General features: G+C 38.2%; 1 pseudogene; it reads left to right on the forward strand.

Annotated features, from left to right (window-relative positions):
- Window positions 1-883: 883 nt before the first annotated feature.
- Window positions 884-19,147, forward strand: LOC118254666 (opsin-5-like; annotated as a pseudogene).
- The last annotated feature ends 6,263 nt before the right edge of the window (window positions 19,148-25,410 follow it).

Consider the following 25,410-nt stretch of genomic DNA (forward strand, 5'->3'; position numbering starts at 1 on the left):
ATTAGTTTCCAGTTATCCATGAGGGTGAGTCCTTGCATCCTAATGTAGGTACACAGAGATCAATTCAACTGCCTAAGCATGGACACCTAATGTTCATTTGAGATGCTTAAAGGTAGATGCCTTGCTGTGGAGTCCTGCTACATTCAGGGTCAAGAAGAGGCACCTGTAGACAATGACCCAGTCTATACTGGGCTAGTGTCAGCTTCTCAACCTGCAAGGATGTCTGCCAGATTCTAGTTTTCCCTTATCAGGGTTCACTGTATTGATCTTAAGCACATTTCACCATTTTCCCACAAAAGAAGTAGGAAACTCAACTAGCCTGCCTAGGTGAGTCTTATTTAATACTCCTGTTGCTTCTTCATAACCATAATAGCCAATTAATGTTTATAACCATAATCATATGAAGTTGTTTACATGAGAACCCAGCTAAATAATTCTAAGGATAATTTATGGATACAACTCTTCATTTTTCTGTGAAATTTGCACAGCTCCAGTCTGTAGACACAGTGTCCCTCAGGATATGAGAAAATTGCTAGGACTGTCTAACTAATAATTCCCAGTTTCTCAGGATTATAAGAACAGTGCATATAGATAAAGACAATAAGTTCAGCATGCATTAACACATCAGACTATGAAGCTATTCAGACATCAGCAATTGCCCTACTTCTTTTTCCCAGATTCTCAGTCTTGGGTAACTCTTCTGGGTCACTTGTCTGGAAACATGAAGCTCCTTAAGATATTCAGGGAAGGCACTTCAGAGACCCTGGCTTGCATGCCAGAACACACTGGTTCCTAGATATTGCTCACATGGATTACTGTGGTGATTGCAGTATGAATTATGACATCCTCGGATAAATAAAGACACAAAATAAAATATGTCAGAATGCTTTATGCAATTTTGAATTGGATCATGAGATGCCCTGGGAGCTGGTAGAACAGAAATGGAGATGGGAGGAAACATATTATATATGAAGAAAATTATCTTCACAATTTCTTGTGGCAAGTGTTATCTATTGCATACGCTGTTCTTCTTTTTTTTTATTTTTTTATTTTTTTTTCCAGATACTGAGCTGGTCATGAATGGGATGGCATCAGATCACAACGCTTCCTCCCAGCAAGAATACCTCCCACACTACCTCCAGAAGGAAGACCCCTTCGCATCAAAGCTTTCTAGAGAAGCTGACATCGTAGCTGGGTTTTATTTGACAGTAATTGGTAATGATTTTTTAATTCAACTTTGAAATATGAATATGTCACTGAATCCTTGAAGGCATTCACAGAGAAGGTAGAAACTGCAGTGCATTAGATGTGTAATTGCCTATTCATACCAGAAAGAAAAATCTAAGAGGGAGAGGAGGGAAGATATTAGAAATATGGTTAATGTCAACAGACAATGCTGCTCCAGCTAGTCAAATGTGAAAACTAGTGGACCTTCCAGTGAAAAGTGAAGAAACCTTCTATTTCTAATGATAGGTAGCTAGCCTGCAGTTTAACCGTTCCTGACCAGAGATGTCTTCTTCTCTTACACTGTGTGGATTTTCAAAGTCTCTCTCATGTGCCTATGCATTAAGAAAGAACATCCTCAGATGTGTTTGCTCAAACCTTGCTCAGGTCTTGACATCAGCTGTCCTCTGTTACTTACTATATCAAACAGCATTTTCTGCCATGACCTTCCCCTATGTTTTGTTTTGGAGTCTTTCACCATGTGCAAAGTGACTTTGTAAGCAGAATAAATGCAATTATTTATTAGCTAGTGCAGAGAGATGATAGCTAGGACTGATTTCTAGGTTCATTCATATGTCAGGCAGTTGTCATTCAGTTGGGAAACACTGGTCTACATTGCTTCTAAGAATAAGCAAGTCCTTGTTCTTGCTGATTTACCGCCTGAGATTTTGCCCTTTGGACAGCACTGACTTTCTTTTTTTTTTTTTTTTTTTGTGTCAAAGTTTTTGCTCTCAAATATTTGAGCCTCTAACTTGCCTTAGCACTTGCATTTTTTTTTTCTGTGGTTTTGATTAAGGTTTCCTTGTGCTTTATGGCTTTAGCTGATTTATTTTCTCACAGCTCAACCACTATTTTCTCAGTAAAGCCAAGCCCAGGTTGTGTAACAGTGCTGCACCAAACCGTGCACCAGAAACCTGAACCCCATGGTTAAAAACAGGATATACAAGATATTCCTTCCCATTGATTTCTTTTGGATTCATTCTCTGATTCTACTTGTGCACAAAACACAAAGACCTTTCAGTCCTACCTTCAAGTTTCTCATTCACTATTTTGCATGCGTGCCTCTTTTACTGCCTTTCCTCTGACTGATCTAAGAGTAATCTAATTTTACTTTCTACTGTGGAAGTCTCACAAAGGCTTGAATAATGCTTATTTCTCACCAGTCTTCTGCTTATGTCTTTAGTGAAAAACGAATTCAGAATGATAGAGCTGATAAGTGAAGCTGTAGCTCTGCTCTGCTCTGCTTAATATCGTGCTGTTTTCAGTATTCATGCACCATTTTGTATGTATTTTAGCTCCTCATATTCTTTATATATGTCTAATATAAATATTATTTTATAGCTACTATGCAAACAGATTTCTTCACTGAACTGTCCAAAATAACCCCCCTCAGGTCGTTTTTGCTCAGTTAAGCAAACTTACTTTTAATCCCAGCAAATATATCAGAGGAGCTGAAATGAATTCTTCCAATGTATACTATATTGCCTATTTATATGGGGTGTATTTAATGTAGATTTATCCACTTCCAAATAACCCTGCCAGGTGCGAAACATCTTGAAAAGCAGAGATTCAAATTAAGGCAAAGACAAGAAATCATAAATTTCCAGTGAAAAACCAACCCCCAACCATGCAGGCATAGTCTTAAGTGAGGAGTGTGAGGAGACTGACTTTATAGTTAAAAAGGGCTTATAGTGATTCAACTTATCTGTTGATTATATGTGTAACTTTTTTCATTGCAATGATTTCTAGCAATCGTTGCCTGGCTGTGGGTCAGCCGTGCCCTCTGCAATTTCAGCTATGGCAATTGGTTTCATATTTTTTAGACCAGTTTATGACCAGCAGTGTTTTTGACACTGTAATACGGTAATGGATGTTATTTTGCCAGAGGCTGAGAGAAGTATAGAACTATTTACAGGGGTTTGTTTGGAAAAGGAGAGTGTTATGCTTTTTATCATTAAGGAAGAATTACACCTCGGCCACTAAGATAAGAGCTCAGCCACTGAGAGAGGGTACTAAACAGAAGTGGTAGATGAAGCAATGCTACGTCTTCCTTCTCCACTTGTGCGTAGCTCGGGATAAGCAGTCTTTAAACACATTTTGCTTTAAAAAAAAAAAGAAAGAAAGAAAGAAAAAAAGGGGGCCTTTGTTTGGCTAATGCTTTAAATATGAGTTATACCTTACACGACCACTAGCTCCTGTTGCTGTGCAAACCCCTATTTTATTACCCGTTCATGTTTAGGTGGATGGCAACATTTTAATAATATCCCAGGCCATGCAAAAATATGAGAATTTAGAAAAAAATTCATCTTTGTTGTTCTCTAGGTAGCTATTTTACTTTCTGCAAACAAAAATAACCCTGAATTTCCTTCTCCACTAAGCTGATTTTCTAACAGTTCAGAGTCCCCACTGCTTTTGCTCGGACATGAAGAACTGCTGTGCAGAGATTTTTACGTGGTGGATAAGGTCTTTGTTTGAGGTAGTGGGGAAGGAATTATAACTCAATGAAACAATTCACTGACATAGTGGACTTGGCAGTGCTAGGTTAAAGGATAGACCAGATGATCTTAGAGGTCTCTTCCAACCTAAATGATTCTATGATCAAATTCCACACGACAGGCTTGCTGAGGCCACAGATTGTCTGTAATTGGCAGTTTTATAGTTAATCACAGCTCCCAAGTATTCAAAGAAGTAAGCAAAAGCTATGTGCCTAAATAGCTCTTGGGCACAGTTGTGGTAACTGTGCAGTATTGCAGACATACTTGATTTACTTTGTAAACTGTGTTATCAGTAGAAGATGGAAAACAGCTGGAGCACAATCCAGTGAGGTTATGTCTGTGTTTTCTTATCAAAACTTGTGGTTCAGAACAAACCTGTCCATGGTCTTCTGCTGCTGCCAAACTGCATCTCTTCTTCCTGTGCAGATCCCTTCAAGAAACGTTCTTCCATCCTGAGGATGGCTGGTATGGACATTCAGATGGTAGAGAGAAGGACCAGCTATGGGGAGGTGGGAATTACTATTGGGCATCTGTGCTTGAGGCCAGAGAGGTGACTTTAAAATGTGGTTCAAAATGGAAGAAGCTGAAAAGTGAACAAGACTGGGATCCTATCAGGACACCTGGCGGAGTTTTTAGGGTCAGGACAGTCGAACAACTGAAATATTTCAGTTTGTAAAGATAAAAATGCATTTATCTGTTTTTAAAGAAAATCAAGGGTCTTGACCAAACCTTACATTCTCTGTAAGACATGATCTAACTAGTTCACCTCCACGTGTATTTTTTCAATCACCTTAAAAAAATAATAAAAAAATCAAACAGTACACATAGTTTTTAAGAATCTGATTATTTTTACGTTGTCACTTCCCTGCTCTCTTTTCCATCACTGATGTGATTGATTTACTGCATGGGTGACTCACTACCGAGCAGAGACCTGCTGGCAGTCAGCTTCTTTGGAAGCCCGTGGCAAGTAACCATCAATTTGCAAACTTGTTGCGCACTTCCTTGGTGTATTATAAAACACCTTAATTGAAAACAAAATCCTGAATTATTATTATTTTTTTTTCTGATGGTTTAGACCCCTCTCAGATAGGAGAAAAGGCGTCTTGTTTGTTCAGATTGCTTCCTTCATGTGCTTTTGCCTTTCACTGCAGGTTACCTATCTGTGCCTGGAGATTTCCCTGCAGGTGTCACATTTTTAGCTATTGCATCCTTGTCTCGTTGTGTGGAGATAAGTAATAGGGTTACACTGCCATGGACAGTTCTGCCCTGAACTGTTTCCTCATGGAAAAAAAAAACAAACAACACCTTTCTTTATATCTGAAGAGTTTTTTTTGTTCCCTGTTTCCAACTCTGGGCCCTGCCGAGGCACACAGCCTGCCATCATCTACCAGAGCTGGGAGCTTGCACCAGCAAGGACTTGGATAGCTGTTAGTAAAAACCTTTTCAAAAGCAGGGAAAATAAAACATTAGATGACTTGTCTAGAGAGATTGTAAAGTTTTCTAACATCAGGGAGTTTAAAAAGAATCCAGATAAGCAACTGTCAGAAATGATAGGTGCAAAAAGGGGGACTTAAATTTATCACTTGGACACCTTCAAGTTGTAGCATTAGGAGGAAAGTGAACTGGGACCATCTGAAATATTGCTATTAATAATAAAAATTTCTTCAGAGACTTATTTGATCAAGAAATCTCTCTGGACTTCCTGTCTGTTCAAAAAGATTCAGGACAATGACAGGTGTTTTTGAAAGGTCTTTCAAAGATGGCACACTAGGTATCCTTAATTTCACTGGAGATAAAATGGGTATAAAAAGATTAAGATATATGAAATGTACTCAGCAACATTGAAAGTGATTCACTTAGCTGCAAAGAAAAAAAATTCAAATGAATACCTGTATCTACTTATAATTTAGATTGAATTTTCAGAGCCATAAAAATGGGATGTGCTTTTAAACTTAATTCACCAAAGATAAATCAAATTTTCTGAGAAAACCTAAGATTAAAGGATAAGCCAACTTCTGTTATAATATGTTTATTCTTATTTTTTAATAATCGGAAAGCAATACTTGCAGGATAAAAATAGGAAGTGTTTCCAATTAGATGAGCATTACACTTATTACTGAAAAATTCAAAATCAAAGTACCTTTCTCCTGGGTTCACTAAACCTTCAGTTCTGCAGTCTTTCATATTTCTTGTGAAAATAGTCTGTTTTTAGCTGCTGGAAGCCGTTTTCTCTCTCTGCCTCACAGATGTTCCCAGGTTTGGTTTCTTGGTTCTGGAAGAACACGGCACCTTTGCAAGGTGATCATTTCATTGATGGGCCAAAGAAAACACCTGTTTAATTCCTGAGGTCTAATTCCTGAGATTTGGCCTCACAAGCAGAGAATGCAAAGAGAAGCTGATGAAAATTATTTGGTGTATTTGGAGATGGCAGCTTGGCTGGGTGGATGGTGAGCTGCTGTCTTTTTGGAACGCATGGAATACAGCTGAGTGTGCACCACCAGCACAATGTGTAGGAAGGCACCGTGGAAAATAATTTTGCTGTCTCATCAACAGAGGAAAATTAGGTTACTTAGGTCTTTTTTTTTATAGTAGTGTAGAGGGTTGGCCCCAGATGGCAGCCCAAGCACCAATGCAGCCACTTGCTCACTGCCCTCACAGTGGGACGGGAGAGCAAAAGTGAGAAAGCTCAGATAGGGGAGAGATAAAGATAGGAGATCACTCTTTTCTTTGTCTTCTTCTCAGAATCACAGAATCATAGAATGATTTGGGTTGGAAGGGACCTTAAAGGTCATCTAATTCCAACACACCCTGCCATGGGCAGGGACACCTCCCACCAGCCCAGGTTGCCCCCAGCCCCATCCAGCCTGGCCTTGTGCACTGCCAGGGATGGGGCATCCACAGCTTCTCTGGGCAACCTGTTCCAGCGCCTAACCACCCTCAGAGTAAATAATTTCTTCCTTATATCTCATTTAAACCTACCCTCTTTTAGTTTAAAGCCATTACTCCCTTTCTTATCACTGACAAAAAGTTTCCTCCCCAGCTTTCCTGCAGGCCCCCTTTAGGTACTCGAAGGCCGCTCTAAAGGTCTCCCCGGAGCCTTCTGTCTCCAGGCTGCACAATCCCAGCTCCCTCAGCCTGGCTTCATAGGAGAGGTGCTCCAGCCCTTTGATCATTCTCACGGCCCTCCTCTGGACTCATTCTAATAATTCCATGTCTTCTTGTGCTGGGGGCACCAGAGCTGAGCACAGCACTCCAGATCTCACAGGAGAAGAGTAGAGGGGAAGATTCACTTCCCTCGCCCTGCTGGCCTTGCTGCTTTTGATACAGCCTGGGATTAAGTTAGCTTTCCTGGCTGCAAGTGCACACTCACGTCAAACTTCTCATCAACCAACACCCCCAGGTCCTTCTCCCCAGGGCTGCTCTCAATTCATTCTCTGACCAGCCTGTATTTGTGTTTGGGATTGGCCTGGCCCAGGTGCACCACCTTGCACTTGGAAGGACCTGCACTTACTACTTATCTCAGGCATAGGGCCTCAAGGCCCACAGTCCCTTTGGGCGTCACCGGCTGCACCCATGGAGGGACTCCTGCTTTCTCACTTTTCTCTTGATGTTTAGCTCCTTTTCTCAACTATACCTTCACAGAAGTGCCACAAACTCCTCTGGCTGGCCCAGTTTTGCCTGCAGTGTGTCCACAGCGGAGCTGGCTGGAACTGGCAGTAGCTCCACAAGGCTCCACAGGCAACCCCAACCTCACTTCAGAGAGGCCACTGCAGCCTCCCCACTACCAAAATCTGGCCATTTACACCCAATTCAAGTAAGAGCACAGGGTGATGGAAAACTGCAGTACTCTTGCTTTCTGAAATAGATGTTGTGTTCTTTACAACTTTTTCACTGCAAAGCACTCACTCCAGGTCCAAACTCTTTCAGGTATGAAATAGTAAATAAATGGTTTCCTTTAAGGGAAATGGAAACCCTGGAATTTGGGGTATCAGTGTGATTAGCTCCATGGATGATCAACCACCTGCAGCATGGGGCTATATGGGTCTTAGATGGTGATATGGCAAAAAAAGAGCTCAAACAATATGAACAAGATTTCTTTTAATGCACTGAATTCCAGATAGAAGTTATAATCAAGATTTTTTTTTTCATTTTTCTTTCTTATTGTGATATAAATTATTTTTTATGGTAAAATTTGAGATGTGATATTGATCTAAATATTTTTCATTATTTTAGAAATGTATCCCTCAACCTCTGATTATAGTGTAGAATAAAATTTAGGCTGGTCAGAGATTGAGGTCCTTGTATGATTAGACAGCTTAATTTTATTCTTGTGGCTTTATGAACACTTGTGAGACAAATGGGATTGATGAGAACAGAGGAATTATGGATTTTTATTATATGCATTCATTCAATAGCTGTGGCAGGCTCAGGTGGTGAAGGCAATGTCTTGCTGCAGAGAGGAAAATAACATTTGTTGTGGGCGGGGGATATCTGCGGTAGATGTCTCTATGAGCTGTACAATGAGGATGAGATGATCATGTTTCAGAGTAAAATATCTAGCCTTGGGACTAAAGAGTTAGGCTGAAAATACCAGAGAATTTCACAAGGAAGATGGGATATTGCTGTTTTTAAGGAGAACTCTATCTTTATTGTTTTTCTTTTTTCTTTCTTTCTTTTTTTTTTTAATTTCCTTTTTTTTTTTTTTTTTTTTTTTTTATTATAGGGATTCTTTCAACTCTGGGAAATGGGTACGTTATTTTTATGTCTTCAAAGCGAAAAAAGAAGTTGAGACCTGCTGAAATAATGACTGTTAATTTAGCAGTGTGTGATCTGGGCATTTCAGGTAATTTCATTCATGTCATATTTTATTCATTTTTACTATCCCACCATTCTTTCTGGCAGCAGCACGAGACAGTCCTCTGGAAGTCCTAAAGAGCCCCAAATGCCTTTTGTTACTGATATTTCTTCTCTACTATTTGTATATGAAACAGAGAGAATGATAGAAAAACAACATTCCTGAACAGCTTGAGGAAAAGAAGTGAAAAGTACAGAGGAGAAAATAAGGTTGGATTTGTCAATTCTGTGTCAGATAAAGCTCATGTTCACCTCAGGACTGTGCAGACCTTCAAATACAGCTTCCATGAACATCCTGGCACAATAAACATGAAATAGATTTGCATTAGTATTGAAGAAAATAGTATTTTCTGGCTGTAGGGTGCAACAGAAGGGATCCAGGTACTTTGAGAATGCATATCAAGCCAAATCTTAGTAGGGATGGGGGTGAGGGGAGGAAATTAGAAAATGTTAACAGTCATCAGACTATCCAAGCTAATACTTTTCTTGCTAGCGACCTTCCTCTTTTATGTTTATGTCAGATAAATAAGCATTTGTCTCAATCTATAGAGTAAGAGCACATCAGCCAACTGGAAGGATTTCTACTTCAACCTGACAGCCTGAATGCCCTGGAATGAGAGCAGGAAGCTTTGTAAAGGCTTATGCAAAGCTGGAGAGTTAAGAGCCTTTGGAGATCATTTCTTTGGCTCTTGACATGAATCTCATTAAGCTGCTCAGGGCTACATACAAATGAGAGGGAGAGGGCTGGACATCCTTTACCTGTCAAAGAGGCAGTCCAATGGGTATAAAGGCCTGATGTGACTCAGCTATGACCATGCAATGTCCCCCCATGCAATGACCCCACATAAATGGCAGGATGTTCCCATGCTCCCAAAGTTATGTTCTTTATGTTTTGCATGACCCCTGTCCCCAGCTCCAGTACACCCTTTTCTTCCCATCAAATGTTTTTTTTTCTTTCTGTTTTCCACACTCTAAATGCCTAAAATAGCACAGAACAACATAAAATGATGTCTCTCAGCCCCTCAGAGATGAAGTTTGTTGCTGCTGCCACTGCGCACAGTCAAGAAACTGCTTCCAGTAATTCTGGTGCCAAATACACAAATTACAGCAAGTTTGGGAATCCTATGAAAGCAAGGATCTTAGCATAAGGGTTTCTAGTTTCTCTCTAGGTCTGCCAACAGCATACGACTGATCTTTGTCACCTTGTTTTCCACGGGAGTCTCAATTTCTCTGCCTGCTAAAATGTTTTAACGCAAAATAATTGTGATTGGTACAGTAGCATGTGCTCGTTCTCTTTTCTCTTCCCTTCTTTTTTCATTAACGGAAGATGTTAATTCAAGAAATGTGATGTGTTCTGGTTTTAGACCTATTGTAATGGAGATGAGACTTTTTCCAAAGCCTTTATATTTCACCTGCTTGTCTTAGCACTTTATTCAAGAAATGGGTTCTGCAATAGCCCTGCTTCCTGTAGATTTCCACAGGGTGGCACTAGGCACTTGTTTAATACTGTATTATCCTCGTTTTGCACTAATACCAAACTGAGTCCTGTGCTGCTGAAGAGAAATTTGATTTGTGCAAATAAATATCCTTTAGAGGTAGCAATGTTTTACATTAATAAAGTTGCTTACTCTCAGAATATATCCTAGCCCTTGCTGTATTTCATGTTTTTCTTGAAACCTTAATCATTGGGGTCAGTTTTTGCTTGAAAAATTACAGTATATTTCTTCTGCTTGCATAAAAGTGTACTTATATGACCTAAGCACAGCCTTCAGGGTCAGGTAGAATTTTCCTTACAGGTTTATGTTAAAGGAAAAGATGCCCAAAAAGCATTGTTTAAAAACACATCTAATTTTGAGTTTTTTTTTTTTTTTCTAATTATGTTTTTGGCACAGAAAACGGAGTAAAAAGCGTTTTTCAGAAGGATTGTGTTTTAGTAGAAATGTTTTGCTTTTCTGTTGGGAATGAAAATGAAATATTTTATTTCACATCACTTTGATTTTAAATGGAATGTTTTTGGGAACAATCCAAAATGTTTACTTCAGATCATTTTGGTGAATTTCTATGAACTTATTTCTGTGAATGTTACCTTATGGAAATTACAGTTTGCAGGACCACGTCTGCTTTATTTATAGACCAATTCACAATCTACCATGACATTACAGACATTGTGGTTCAGCCAGAGAAACTAGGCCAGGGCAGCCAGAGAGGTTTTGAACTCTCTTGAGGTGCTCTGGCAACTCCTGTGCAGGAATATATAGCCACAGGAAGGTGGAGTTAAATATTTAATGTTGCTTGAATGTTGCAGTTGAACCGTTCAGACTTTTGAGCATTTCAGGTCAGAATGGTAAGTGGAAATGAAGGATTCTGAAAACATGCAGATGTTCCTAGATTGTAAATTCTTGAGTTTTCTGTTCCATTGATTTTTGTGTACATCCAGTTTAAGACCAAAACCCCCCCCCCCCAAAAAAAAAAAAAACACAAATCACAAAACAAACAAACAAAACCAAAAACAACAACCCACAAAAAACAACCAACCAAACAACAACAACAACAAAAAACAACCAAAAATCAGGAGGTAAAGATTTCCAGCTAGCAAATCACAATTTTGCAAACTTTCTAATTCTCCTGATATTTGCAAAGACTCTGAATAATGTTAGTCTGTTTTAAGGCAAGAATGAAACAACCTATGACCTAACCAGACTTCTTTCATCATGCACCTTCCGCTTTTACAAATGGAAAACTGACGTAAGGAATCACGAGGGCAGCATCTCCAAAATAGCTAGATGTTTACCTTCTGTTTGAGGATGCTTAAAACTTTTGACTATCTGTGGCCAGGTGACTTGCTGAGAGTCACTTAGGAAGAATGTGGTATGGACAGGAGCTGAAGCCATTCTGCAGCTCACGTCCACACTCCAACAGTAGCACCATCATAGCACCATCTTCCTTTGTAATCTAGCACTTTACCACAGAGTGGATCCTACTGTTGGGCTTTGATAGGTTTGCAGAAGTCCTCTTTGAAAGCAAATTTCTTTATGATGTGTTTGAAGACACTCACTTGATTATAAGGATGCAGCTTCACTAGATCTATGCTTGATCATGTGTAGGCTTACCCATCAACCGTACTGGAATGTGTTTACAAGTGGACTTAAACCATGCTTTGAAGTTTTTCTAATGGGAAGAATTTGTACATGCTTAGTACCTGAGTATGGGTTTACTTCTTGTTCATGTGGTCGGTAGTGAAGCATTTTTTTCTGACACATACTGCAGGTTTGACTCATCCTACCACAGTGTAGATTTTATGAGATCTAGCTACAGCTGTCTTTGGCTTAGTCCTGTGGACAGAAGGCACACAGCTCAATCACATCTGTTGTGCCCTTAAGCCCTCTCTTCACTCTCAACATTTTTATTGGTGTTAGTTTTGGGCAAAGAGGAGGGTTTGTTCTACTGAAAAAAGGTTGATTTAATCAGTTATGGATTTTATCAGTCAACTGACATTCTTTTCTCCTTTTGAAGTTGTAGGAAAGCCCTTCAGTATCATTTCCTTCTTTTCTCACCGCTGGGTGTTTGGATGGATGGGCTGCCGTTGGTATGGATGGGCTGGTTTCTTCTTGGCTGTGGGAGCCTTATTACCATGACAGCTGTCAGCCTGGATAGATACCTAAAAATCTGTCACTTGTCTTATGGTAGGAAGAAAACTATATTAAGTGACACTATCCCCCTGCTCAATCTCCCCCTGGCCCTCTCCCACCCAAGAAAACCTAGGCCATTAGAGTTGTGATCAAAAGGGGTAAGGAAACAGAACATTTAGAAATTATTTTTCACTTCCACATAGTGAAATAAGAGGGAAAAAAAAACACAAAGCAAATAAAATACAATATAAATGAGGGAGCGAAGGATTTACATGACTAGAAACAATTGCTTTGGTCATCTCTGCCAACTTCTACATAATGTAATTCTGAATATTAGGAAGAAATTCTTCACTTAGAGGGTGGTCAGGCACTGGAGCAGGCTCCCCAGGGAAGTGGTCATGGCCCTGAGCCTTTGGTGTTCAAGAAGCATTTGGACAATGCTCTTTGATACGTGGTTTAACTTACAGATTGCCCTGTGTGGAGTCAGCAGTTGGACTTGATGACCCTTGTGGGTTCCCTTCCCACTCAGTATATTTATGATTCTAAATGTTTCTGAATCAAAAACAGAACTTCTGTTGAATTAAATGATATCAATCAAGGTAGCTAGTCTTCTGTTTAAGATATAAAGTAATTTTGAGTAAATTGTACTGATGGTTGATTAGTCCCTCTAAAAAAGGTCAAGTTCTAACTTAACAGTCAGCTGTTGATCCTGTTACACTTCATATTGCTGGGTGGCAGAAATCCTCTCCTTGGATAAATTAAGCATCTTAAGCTTTTTATCCTGTCATTGTAGTGCAACGTTTCTAGACTGAAATCATCCTTAAGCTCTCCAAATGCTGTTGTTAAGTATAGAGAGGAATGCACATATAAAATAAACATATTTGCATGACCCAAGTAATCTCAGCTATATTTGTAGCTAAATTTGTATTGCTGGACATATTATCCTTTTTGCTGTTGTCCCTCTACTTAAGACATGAGTTTTGGTAATCACTCAGATAAATCACTTTGGATTTATCAAGGTCTATTAATGTTAACTGGCTCAAGTACTGCACATCTTACACGGTCTTGTGGCTGATAGACAAAAGTATTCCTCATTAGATGCCTAACTATTTTAAGATATGTGGCAAGCAATTTAAAACATCTAAAAGATTGGCTGTGCAATAGTTCATAATAAATGTGATATCATCTCTCTAATATAGGAGCTGGATCTTGAGAGGAGGAAATGAATTTAGCAATGAAAGCTGTTATCACCATATGCATCAATAATCATATATCTCTTGAATATAAAGTATTATATGCTTCATTCTTTTCAGTTAAAGGATGTTGTCACAGGTTAGAAAAGATGTTTTTTCTTTCATTGGAAGGGACTAACTCCCCAAACAAAATAAGGGGAATTCCCATGATTGTTGCTGAGTAGCTGTTTGGATTGCTCTTATATAGACTCTTGTAGGTTGTAAATCAATCACAGCCTAAATTAGAGACCTAAAATAATGCCAGGGTGGAGCCCTTCCTACAGGCATGTACTTCCCTCCATGAGGTAGCGAAGTGGGTCTGGGTGGTGAGCTCAGTGGTCACTACAGAGAAATCTGTGACGAGGTGAAATGAACCCTACAGAGGTTGCTGTAAACAGCCAAACAAGCTCTTATGGAAAGTGTTGAATGAGAAGTTTAATTGTGCCAGATATGTACAGACCTGCAGTTGTAACTCTTGAATTATCTTCCAGGTACTTGGCTTAAGAGACACCATGCTCTTTATTTGTTTGGCAATAATCTGGGCCTATGCAACGTTCTGGGCTACGGGTGCCTTTTGCTGGTGTGGGAAGCTATGCTCCTGAGCCTTTTGGGACCCTCGTGCACTCTGGACTGGTGGCTTGGCACAGGCTTCAGTGGCTGGGCAGGCTTTTATTCTGAGTATTCTTTTTCTTTGCCTCCTCTTCCCAACTGCAGTGATTGTGTTTTCCTATGTTAAAATAATTTTAAAAGTCAAGTCATCCACCAAAGAGGTTGCTCACTATGACAGCAGGATCCAGAACAGACAGCCATACTTGAAATGAAGCTGACCAAGGTAAGTAGGAAGATTTAACTCCATTTGCTCTGTCAGATCATAAAAGTACACTTGGAGAATTTCGGGCAATATGCTCTCCTATGCTGAGTGATAGTACAATCATGAAAGTGAGTCTTCCAGTTTTCTCCCCTATTACTGTGAAGATGGGAAAAGACATGAATTGAAACATAATTTTGTGATTAGGGCACTCAGGTTGGACCAAAAAACCTCCAGAGCTTCCTAGAACCTGAACCATTCTTATGTGATTCTGAGATTTGGAGTCCCTGAGATTATGATTCAGTCTGAGATCTGCTTCCCGTGTGACCTTGCACAAAGCCATGTCATCTCTGTGGCCCTAGTCCCCATCACAAAACTGCCTTTTCTTTACAGTAACAGTTGTAAAGAATTATTTTAAGGCATTAGAGGTGTTCAGGAATTATAGAAGGACAAACAGGTAGAAAGCAGATTATTTTATCAGAGAAATAAAACGTTGAGACAGTTTGTATTCCTCTTGAATGAAGATATAAACCAAACTCACTCCTGTGATATTGCAATTGTTTTTATGAAGATAATTTATCATTTAGGTTCAGCCATCAGCCACTGATAAAAAATGCACTCAAATGCAAATCTATTTATCCCATCTAAGACCATATCCTATTTTCCGTTTCTGATTAATCTATTTTCTGTTTCACAATGGTAACCAATCATGATCCTTGCTGGTTATACTGGTTATAGCGCTGGGAAATCTCTCCAAGGTAAAAGTTTTACCAAAACCAAGACAAAACCATATTTCTTACTTGTAAAAGATTCACCAGCCTCTACAAACCAGGCCAAGAAGGAGACAAGCAGCATCCTTTATTTGGCTGATCAAACATTCATTTTATTTCATTTTTTGAGGGGTTAAACTGAAATTTATGTGATATACAGCAATAGGTGACTTCATGTCAGAACATAACTGAGCTACCAGTAAGGTCATACCACTGGTAAAACTGTACTTGTGTTTTAAAAATGGTTGCTTCATTACTGGTACTGTTTTGCAGTTATTCCATCACCTTTCCTTTAAAGAACGGTGGAATGTTTGATTTAAGGCATTAGATTTTTATTTTTATTCTTTTATTTTTATTTTGTCATAGTGGAGTTGTCTTGTAAGACTTCAATGTGATCTGAGGCAAAACACTAGTAATTTTTGCTATCCCATTTTGGATACACAGTGGAGAACATTGTACTCGGACCAACAGTGTAGTTGGGGTGCATGTAAATATAAACAAACGAGTCTCAACACAACCCATCTAACTCCACAGGACTATTGCTAACACAAGCTATGTTTGAGATCCTTAGCTCACATGCATTATTTATTTCTTCAGTGTGGAAAACAAGAGGCATAAAAGAATAAAATTTCCCTGTCAATGTATATTACCATCAGGATGTGGAACAAGAAGGTCCAACAAAAGTTCTGCAAGATCCAAAAAAAACTTGTGCTTTCTGATGACTTTTTGTTGCAGCCCTGCTAATTGCCTTATTCCAAATGAATGCAGAAATGATACTGTCAGTCTAGGGTGCATAACAACATTTGATCAATGGCAGCAGTATAATGGCATATGTTCTTCAGTATGTAATTACTGCATTATGTCATTTGAAGCTATATCAGGATGTGACTCAGTGCAGAAGATTGGTTTGGATAAAGTAAATGTATCAGGAATGTAATCCAAAAGTTCAGTAGAAATTTGCTTTTCAGAGGATCTGCAGATTTTAATGGAGTATGAAATCCATGCTATGTGTAAGGAAAAGAAAACTATATATTGTGCTAGTGTTATCACTCTCAATTAAATTCCCAGTAGTTTCAATCTGTCTTACACATGGAACTATACTGATGTGTTTATCTGCTGAAATAAGTATTCACAGAGACTTGAGATCTCTTGCCTTCTTGAATGATTCATGTTCACTTATTCCATATTTGTCTTGAAATGAATTTAAATGGTGTGACATTTTCTAGTTGAAGGCCATAGACCCCTCCTGGTTGAAAGCAGATGAAGCTAATTCAGCAAAATTCTTCTCCTTCCTCCTCTTACAAATGCCCATCCTTGTGGCAGGTTTATTAGTTCCACTGCATTTTGATGCCTTCTCTGTGGGACGTAAGCATAGCCTGTGAGAGAGGAAGAAGCCGTGCATTAGATCGGGGTGTTGCAATCTCTTCTTAAGTTGTTTTTCTTTAATTATTCTAATTAAAGAATTATCTTCTTTTCCTAATTCCCTTTGCTCTTGCCTCAGTGTCTGATTCTGTGTGTTACAGAAGAGGGTGGTATATTAGATTTAGACAGGAACATATCCTTATAAGCAAACTCACCTGTAGAGGCACTCCACATGCCATCAAGACTTAGTCCTTCAGTCCTGGAAACTTCTTCAAAGACTTTCTTTTTATGACCTATAGAATCTGATTTCAAAAGACTCAGAATCTGGAGGACTTGCACTGAATTAATTTATTGTAATGTTTTGTTTTCCCAGGGCACTCTTGTTTTGTTCTGAAATGGAAAATAGACTTTTTGTTTTTTCAGGGAAGCAACTGTCTCTCTCTACTCTGTGCTGGTGCGGCCTCACCTCAGTATTATGTGGCAGTTTTGGGTGCCAAAATATAAAGAAGACATAAACTATTAGGGATTGTCCAAAGGAGGGCTGTGAAAATGTGAAGGGCTAGAGGGCAAAGATGTATGAGGAGCAGCTGAGGTCCCTTGGTTCGCTAAGCCCTGAGCAGAGCAGGCCGAGGGGAGTGCCTCATGGCGGCCTGCAGCTCCCTCACGAGGGGAGCGGAGGGGCAGGGCTGAGCTCTGCTCTCTGGGGGACAGCGACAGGACCCGAGGGACCGGCATGGACTGGGACCAGGGAGGGTCAGGCTGGGTGTGAGGAAAAGGTTCTGCACCCAGAGGTGGTCGGGCACTGGGACAGGCTCCCCAGGGCAGTGGTCACAGCACCGAGCTGCAGGAGTTCAGAAGCGCTGGGACAACGCTCCCAGACATAGGGGTCTGGTTTTTGGGTGGTGCTGTGGTGGAGCCAGGAGTTGGACTCCATGATCTTTGTGGGTCCCTTCCAATTCAGGGTATGTTATGATTCTATGATTTTTTAATTTTTTAATATTATTTGTAATGAAGATGGTGAGAGTGTATGTGGGGAAGTGATGGATAGGAGTTTGTTGTGATTTTCCACCTCATCAGACTATCACCAGTGTCTTTAATAATTCCATGTATGCAGAATTAGGTGTTTGGAATCCACCTTTGTATCTAGGAAAATTAAATGTAGCAAAATACATTTTTTGTTCACATTGCAAATTTACGTCAAGCAAGTTATAATTTTTCTTTTCCATTCTGTTGCCTGTTCCCTTGCATTCTGCCAAGCTCCGTGCAGCGCTGTCAGTAAGGACAACTCCGTGAGATTAATTTATTTTTCTCTTTTTTCCTCTCACAAGGTGGCAATGTTGATCTGTGCAGGATTCCTCATTGCCTGGATCCCTTACGCTGTGGTCTCTGTATGGTCAGCCTTTGGACAACCGGATTCAGTTCCCATTCATTTTTCAGTGGTACCACTCTGCTTGCAAAGTCAGCAGGCCATGTACAACCCAATAAATTTACCAGGTCATTGATTGTAAGTTTGCCTGTTGCGCGTCAGGTGGATTGAAGACACTGCAGAAGAAGAACTCTTTGAAGAAACTGAGGTAATTTCGTTCTTTGAGATGTAGGGTATATTTCAGTACACAGTGTTCCCAAAAATTTACTGAACATAGAATCATGGCTGTTTTCAATTTTATTTTTATTATTTATTTATTTATTTATTTGTAGAGGGGGCATGGCCTTTGTTTTTGACCATGATCTTTCTTGTCATGGAATTTGTGAAGTGATTCTGAGCGGTAAAAACAGAAGCAAGGAGAAGATTTTTAGATTTTTTTTTCCTCATGTATCCAGCTGCAATTTTATATAATAATTAATATATTTGAAAAATAGAAACATTTGTTTTAGTGGTTTTTGGATCTCTGCTCCTCCTCCTGTTCCTTTTCTCTCTTTTCTCATAAATCAAAATGTAATAAAGACTCAAAAAAGGCCTCTGTTGTATTTATAACTTTGTGGCAAAATCTGTGCAGACCACCTTCATGGAAACACTAACTGTCAATGGAGGAAAATTGCTTCTAGCTCTGTCTTATGACAGAAAACTATCCTTCATGATAGAATAATAACAAGATAATGTTGAATATTAATGTCAGTGTAGCCTGCAATAAAGGCCATAGATGCTAACTGATTTAAGTGATTAGAATTCCGTAGAATTTCAAGAGAATAATTTGCTTCTAAAGCCTAGAACTTACATGACTCAGTATGTATGTATCAGAGGGCCTGTGCCATCATTCATTTTGTTCCCTACCAATTCCAGCACTTTTTAAATGTATTGTCCAGAGAACAAGTTGATATCTCAAGCTTGCACAGTATGCTTTAGCAGATGATCCTATAATCTTTTGTTCAGATTTATCTCATCTGCAGAACATATGGAGTTTATATGTTGTATATGTTTAATTGAGGTACCAAAGTCCTAGTTTACCAAGATCCCTCTGCAGTTTCAATGCAAAAGTGAGACGAACCTGAAGTACCCTCAAAGTATCTGGAGGCTGGATTTGTGTTTAACTTCCAAGTTATCACTCCAAAACAAGAAAGGAGGTTTCATCTAGTACCTCATGCTGAATGCAAGAATTCTAGGCCTGGTGTAGTGAAGAAAATGTTCTAGAAAAACAAATTCCCAGAATTAGGAACTTAAGTTGTTATCTTGTTTCAAAGCAACATGATTATGCTTTCTCCTTCCCACAGGATGTATACCATATCTTCACACAGAGATTCAACAGGAATGAATGAAACCCAACTGGAAGTATGAAGGCTCATTTCACATACAGCAAATGAAAACCTGATGACAAACAGTCATACGGTCTCAAATTCCTCTTTCTGTAAATAAATTAAAACATGATGACATTTTTATTTTACTCCCCAGTACAATTTAGTTCTTTCCATCCTAACTAAAACAGTGTGATTAGAGCTGGGCAAATATTTTAAGTTTTCAGAAATGGAAGAAACAAAAGATTCATTTGTATAAAAAATGCATCCATTTCAGAGCCTTTGAATTTTTATTTTTTTTTTTGAGCACTAACAGAAGTGATATTTCAGTGATGTTTTCCCTCAAGAAAGGGAAACTATTCACACAGGCCAGTTTTAGTTTGCTAAATTCAATTTCCCTGAGTTCCTAGTACAATCACTGGAGAATGGGAGCATAAGAGAAACGATTCCTTAGAGGACAAATCAAAGTTAGAACTCCATTTGTCAGGGCTCTGAATCACCCATTGGAGAAGTATAGCAACGTTAGCCTACTGATTACCTTTGTGAATCTCTCTCCAACTCATGTGGCTACAAACTGTCTTAAAACCACCTTGACTTCAGTCTTTCAGTATTCAGATTTTTTTTTTTATTTTTTTTTTGTGAAGGCAAGATAAGGTGTCACACATACACCATAGATGATGAGTATTTGTGAATTAGATGGGAAAGATCTCTTTCTCAAATGCTAGTTTCATTTAAATATTTTGGAGTCACGAATTACTTTGTAACAAAAATGAAAAAATAATGAAGTCAGCCCTATATTATGAATTAGGCAAATGAATAATTTGCACATCTTTTTGGCATTCCCCAGCCAAAATGCAGTGAAATAAGACAATAAGCAGACGTTTGACTTACTGAATGGTAACTGACCTTTATCATCTTGTATTGTACTTTCCACAATCCTTTATGACATCACTATTAAATATAAAATGACAAATCCCTCCTCAATCCTAAATTTGCAATTGGATTCAAAGCTGGTGAATTCATGAGAAAGGTTACAGCATACATACGCAGAAGTCTTTCTCAGGTGCAGTTGTGTCTAATTTTTAAACACTAAACCCTGCAAGTATGAAGATTAAAAAGGATTCAGACATACTTGAAGACAGCATGTAAGTTCTTAATACACTCAATAGACAAACAATGTACCTTGAAAAGATCTTCAGAGTAAGGCAGCCAAATAGGTATGAGGCATCTGAGTCATATTTATTCCCATTCTCTTCTTCCTCTGTAGATTTACCTTAAGATAGAGGCATCATAATAGACCAAATATTAGCAGTCCATTATAAGCAGATTATTAACTCTTCAAATAATGATTTTGGTGTTTTTCTGTGATTTCTCCAGGAAGAACATGATATTATGTAAAATAAGTTAATTGCAAATCAGAATCTTCCACACTGATTTGTGTTTACTATTTATAAAAAAAAAAAAAAAAGTTTCAGGAGCTAAAGTTTTATTTTGAATTGTTCCTTTAAGGAGAAAAAGCGTTTATGAAAGTGTTTCGATTGTTTTCCTGTTTAACATTTAATAGCACACTCATGTTTAACGTATTCCCTGCCATTCTGAACTTCTTTTGTAGCTGATCTGTACTGATGTTAATCTCATTTTATACAATAATATCATAAAAGTTTAAAGTAAACTGATGTTTATTGGCATGTCCCAGCACTCCCACTCTGCAGTACAAACACTTGCTATTTTCTCAAATGGTATTCAGATGATATAGCAGAAGCTGAATTTTGTTGAATTTCCTGAGCTGGGTAGAAGAAAGTATAATTTCCTCTCTTCCAATATTTTAGCAAAAGAAGTTTGAATATACACTAGGAGAACTCACAAAAAGACAAGGAGTTGCATGTTACTTATACAATGTTTTGTGCTAAATTTTCCCAGGAATTCAAGTCCTTTTACGTTTATGGACCTTGCACTATAAGGCAATTTTATTTGTTGACTGTGGTTGCAAGTTGCACCTTAGAATTGATTAAGATCAGAAGTTGTACTTTACAATGTTTCCAGATTCAGTTATGACACCATTAACCATCTTCCCTTTGTTTTTCCACAGCTTTTATTCCTATCTTCATTCAGACAAATTTTGATCGATATCTATAGAGGTTTATCCTAACTAAGGTCTGATGTAAGGACATACTGTGGCCCAATAAATGCAGATTAATTGGAGCAAAGTAGTTGGTATGGAGGAGTAGTATGTAATGTAGGAGTTACCCACCAGTATAGCCAGATTTCTGCGTAGATCAATTCACAGTTTTTTCAGGAGACCTTCCTGCAGTTTCAACTAGGGAAGCTCTTCTCTTTACTTTCTAAAATTATGTACTGACATATAAATGGCTGCTGAGTTATCCCAGAAATGATTACATACTTGTGGTAGGTCTGAATTTTATATTGTTAAAGGCTGTATAATATATTTGGATTCCATTATAGGGAATGTTCTAGATACATGTGTTATCTGAATATGTCAGAGGTTTACTAAATTGCAAATATGAATTTCTAGGGTCATGATGAATGTGTTTCATATGATTTATTTAAAGGTATTTATTTTCCGTTCAGTACCATAATTCTATTTATTTGAAGATATAGTGTTACCACCACTGAATGGTATCTTGCTCTGTACAATTTGCTAGGACTCCAATTTGAGCAGGATTTAGAGACATATTTATACTGAGTTCAAGTAAAGAAAGTTTACTTCTTTACTTCTAAAGATCTTTTCCTGAGTCAAGTAAGACATAAACATTCAAGCATGCAGGACTGTAATTTAAATGCAGATTATGAACCTAAAAGCTAATGGATCTTATCCAATTCATTGATAAAAGAGAACTAGAGGACTTTCTTTGTTCACCTGTATAAAGAAGACCATATAATTAATTTGTGATCATAGTGGTAGAGGAATAAGGGATCTTATTATAGATTAACATTTTCAAGGTGTACTTGGAATCTCATTGAAGGCTGTAGCCTGATGGTTCAAAAGGCAATTTGCCATTTATGCTCAGGATAGAGCTTTGTCCTCTCCATATGTTGAGCCTGATAATTCATAGTTGTATAACATGTAACCTTGGCCTGAGGTTACCAAGAGACAGTGAATCTCTTACTTTTTGTTCAAGAAACCTTCTAAATATTTTCTAAGATTCAAACTTATGAGCTTAGTCAAAGCAAAGTAAAACCTAGTCAGTGTGAATGAGTGAGAAACGTGACTCTAAAGGAAGATTTTTTTATCGCATTTTCAATTTTTCAGCCTCCTTGTTATATTAAGAAAGTTTCTCATTTATGTATTAACATTAGAATGAATGATTTTCAATGAAAATAGTGCCATTAAGAATAATAGCTATAAATGTTATGTATCCTATGTGTGCATGCAGATTAAACTGCCAAGAAGCAAAGTATTAGCTGAATTCACTGTCAGTGGCTGGAAGGATATAATTGACACAGGTTAAAAGTCCATTTAGATAATAAGCTGACCTGGGCAGTAGGATTGTTCCAGTGAGATTAAGCCACTGTTCTGTATTTCAAGGTTACAGGCAGTGAAATCATCTGAAGCAAGTGGATATGAAGAATTTGATTTGGTCATTACCAGTCATATTTGTAGAATGCCTTTGAACCTTCCTCCACAGACTTGGAAATCTGTTGATAACACAGAAATAGAGGAATTAAGCAAACTGTTAAGGTAGAAAAAAATTTTGCAGAAGTAGAACACTAAAACTGAAAGTTGTGGTTGTAAGCCTGAAGATTTTACAGAATATTTGTCCATGCAGATGAATGAAACTGCAATAAAACGTCTTTCTACACCTGTAGTAATAACGACTAATAATGAAAAAACAAACAAAAAAAAAAACAACAAAGTTTTTTTTTCTTAAAAAAAAACACACAAACCAAGCACCAAAAAACCCACAACCACCACCACAACAACAACAAAAACCACCAAGATTTATGGCCTACAGCAAAAGATCCCAGCCAGCAGAAGGTCTTTGGTTTTGTGACATCCAAAGGGAAAGAGCAAATTGATCAATCTTCGTATGAAGGGAGTATCATTAATGAATTCACAGGTGCAATGTCAGTGAATTATATTATTTGGCGGAACTTTTCTGTTGGATGATGGTGTATTGACAATGTCTTTTGGACAATGTTCCACCTCCAGTGTGCAGGGTGATCTTAGTTGTGAGAATAAATCTGAATTTCTCCTAACTGAGCAGGCACCTAGTTCTTCTATAACTCTGCATTATCTACTTCACACTCATTATTCTACTTCTTCTTCCCACCAGGGAACTTCCAGACACTTCAATGTGCATCCCTCAGGGAAGTTGCTTTGACATCTTTTTAGCTACATTTCCCAGCTCATAGTGTTCCCAGATGACTCATGCTTCATGGTTTGAAGCTCTTAATAAATAATGTTCACCGGAACACCCATTTCTCTCCCTCCTCTCCTAAGATGAATGATTGGTTGGTTTCCTCTGCATCTTTGCCAAGCATCACAAATCTTTGTAGTTTTTCAGCCCCAAGGAAGAACACCTGAAACTAGAGTTTCTGGAGTGCTGTTGCTGAGCTTATGAAGGGAATGCAATGAAGGGAAGAGGCCTTTGTTATCATGACCATGTTTACATGTGTTCTTGAGCCATTGTACATCCCATACTGAGTTTTCTATTTCTGTTATTTCTATGCTTGCTTTTATTTTCGGATGACTCCTACTACCCCTTATTTGGTAGATAGAGATATAGGGCAATTTTGTAATTGCCTGGCACGATCACTTCTTCAGTTATGCCTCCATATTAATTTGTAGCTCAAGGAATGGTTCTTGGATTTAGAAGTCAGAAAAAAATCTTTTTAAATATAAGGTTTGGTTACGGGGTTCAGGTTTTCATTATTTCTGAACTTAAAGGATTCTTCACTAATCATGTATAATCAGCCTTTATCGGACACTGATTATAGTTTCATGCCACAAGTGGGTAAAGAAAAAAACCCTACCACCCTTTCTATTCTATAGAGATCTATTCTAAGAGGGACATTCACACTCTCAACAGATAACTTGTGCAACATCTGGATGAAATATGCTAATAAACAGTAGAGATTTATAAGATTTTCTGTGTCAGTATGATAGACACTTAGTCTATGTTTTGGATGTAGCACCTAAAGGGAATTTGGGGAGTAGATCTCTTAACCTTTGTATAAAATGACAAATATATGTATGAAATACCAAGTAAGCATGTGAGTGCTCTGACCAAAACCTTATTGTAGCACAGAATACATATTTCAATGATAGACAGTGGACAGAGCATGTGGTATACGATGCATTTTAAATGATGAATAACATTTACATTACATCAAGCTTAATCCTACATTAATGAAAATATTAAACATTTAGAAAATAGATACCTGTGGAAAATAAATATGAAAAGAGAGATCTGAAGGTCTTCTCAATTTGTAAAAGGGGCCACACAGAGGCTTTGCTTCCCAATACCAGAGGCTGGTGTGAAAGTCTTGCTCTTTCTGTACCACTGTTGCAAAATATAAATAAAGTTGCATTCATGGATACAATTTGCAAAACCTAAAAGTGTTCCTCTAAAGGATATGAACATCCTTTATCTTGGATTACAAGCATTATTTTAGATTGTTTGGTGTGTTGCGAAGAGCTTGTCTGGCTTCCTACAGTTCTGGTCTCAAAGCTAAAGAGGTTGGTTGTGCAGACTCCCCAGGGAGTGGTCATGGCACCAAGCCTGCTGGAGTTCAAGAACCATTTGGACAATGTTTGCAGGCATATTTTTGGGTGGTCTTGTGTGGAGCTGGGAGTTGGAATCGATGATCCTTGTGGTTTCCTTCCAACCTAGGATATTCTATGATCCTATGAAAGATTTACAGCAAATAAGTATAGTGCAAAAAAAAAGTTTAAAAAAAAAAAAAAAAGTAATCATGTATAAGCAACGGAACCTAAGAAGAAAAGAAAACAGGGTTAAGTTAAGTAGCCTAGAAGAGAAAAGGTCTGACAGTAAATTATATCAGCCTATAAATAGCTTTAAGGCAATAATAATGTAAATGAAGGAAGGGAATTATTCACAGTCTCTGAAGGTGATAGAATGAGAAATCAAATCTGGAAGCTAAAGCAGGAAAACCTGTGAATAGACTTTCTGAACTAGAGGAGCAATCAGGTTTTGGAAGAGATCTCAAAGGGAGAAGTTAGGGCAAGATTTACCAGATATGCAAGAACAGATTAGCTGATCCACTAGCGAAAATGATTTACAACTGGAAATATATCTAAATAGTAATTTTTATTCCCAATAT

This window comes from Cygnus atratus, chromosome 3 (assembly GCF_013377495.2).
Source record: "Cygnus atratus isolate AKBS03 ecotype Queensland, Australia chromosome 3, CAtr_DNAZoo_HiC_assembly, whole genome shotgun sequence".
In the NCBI taxonomy this organism is placed as follows: domain Eukaryota; kingdom Metazoa; phylum Chordata; class Aves; order Anseriformes; family Anatidae; genus Cygnus; species Cygnus atratus.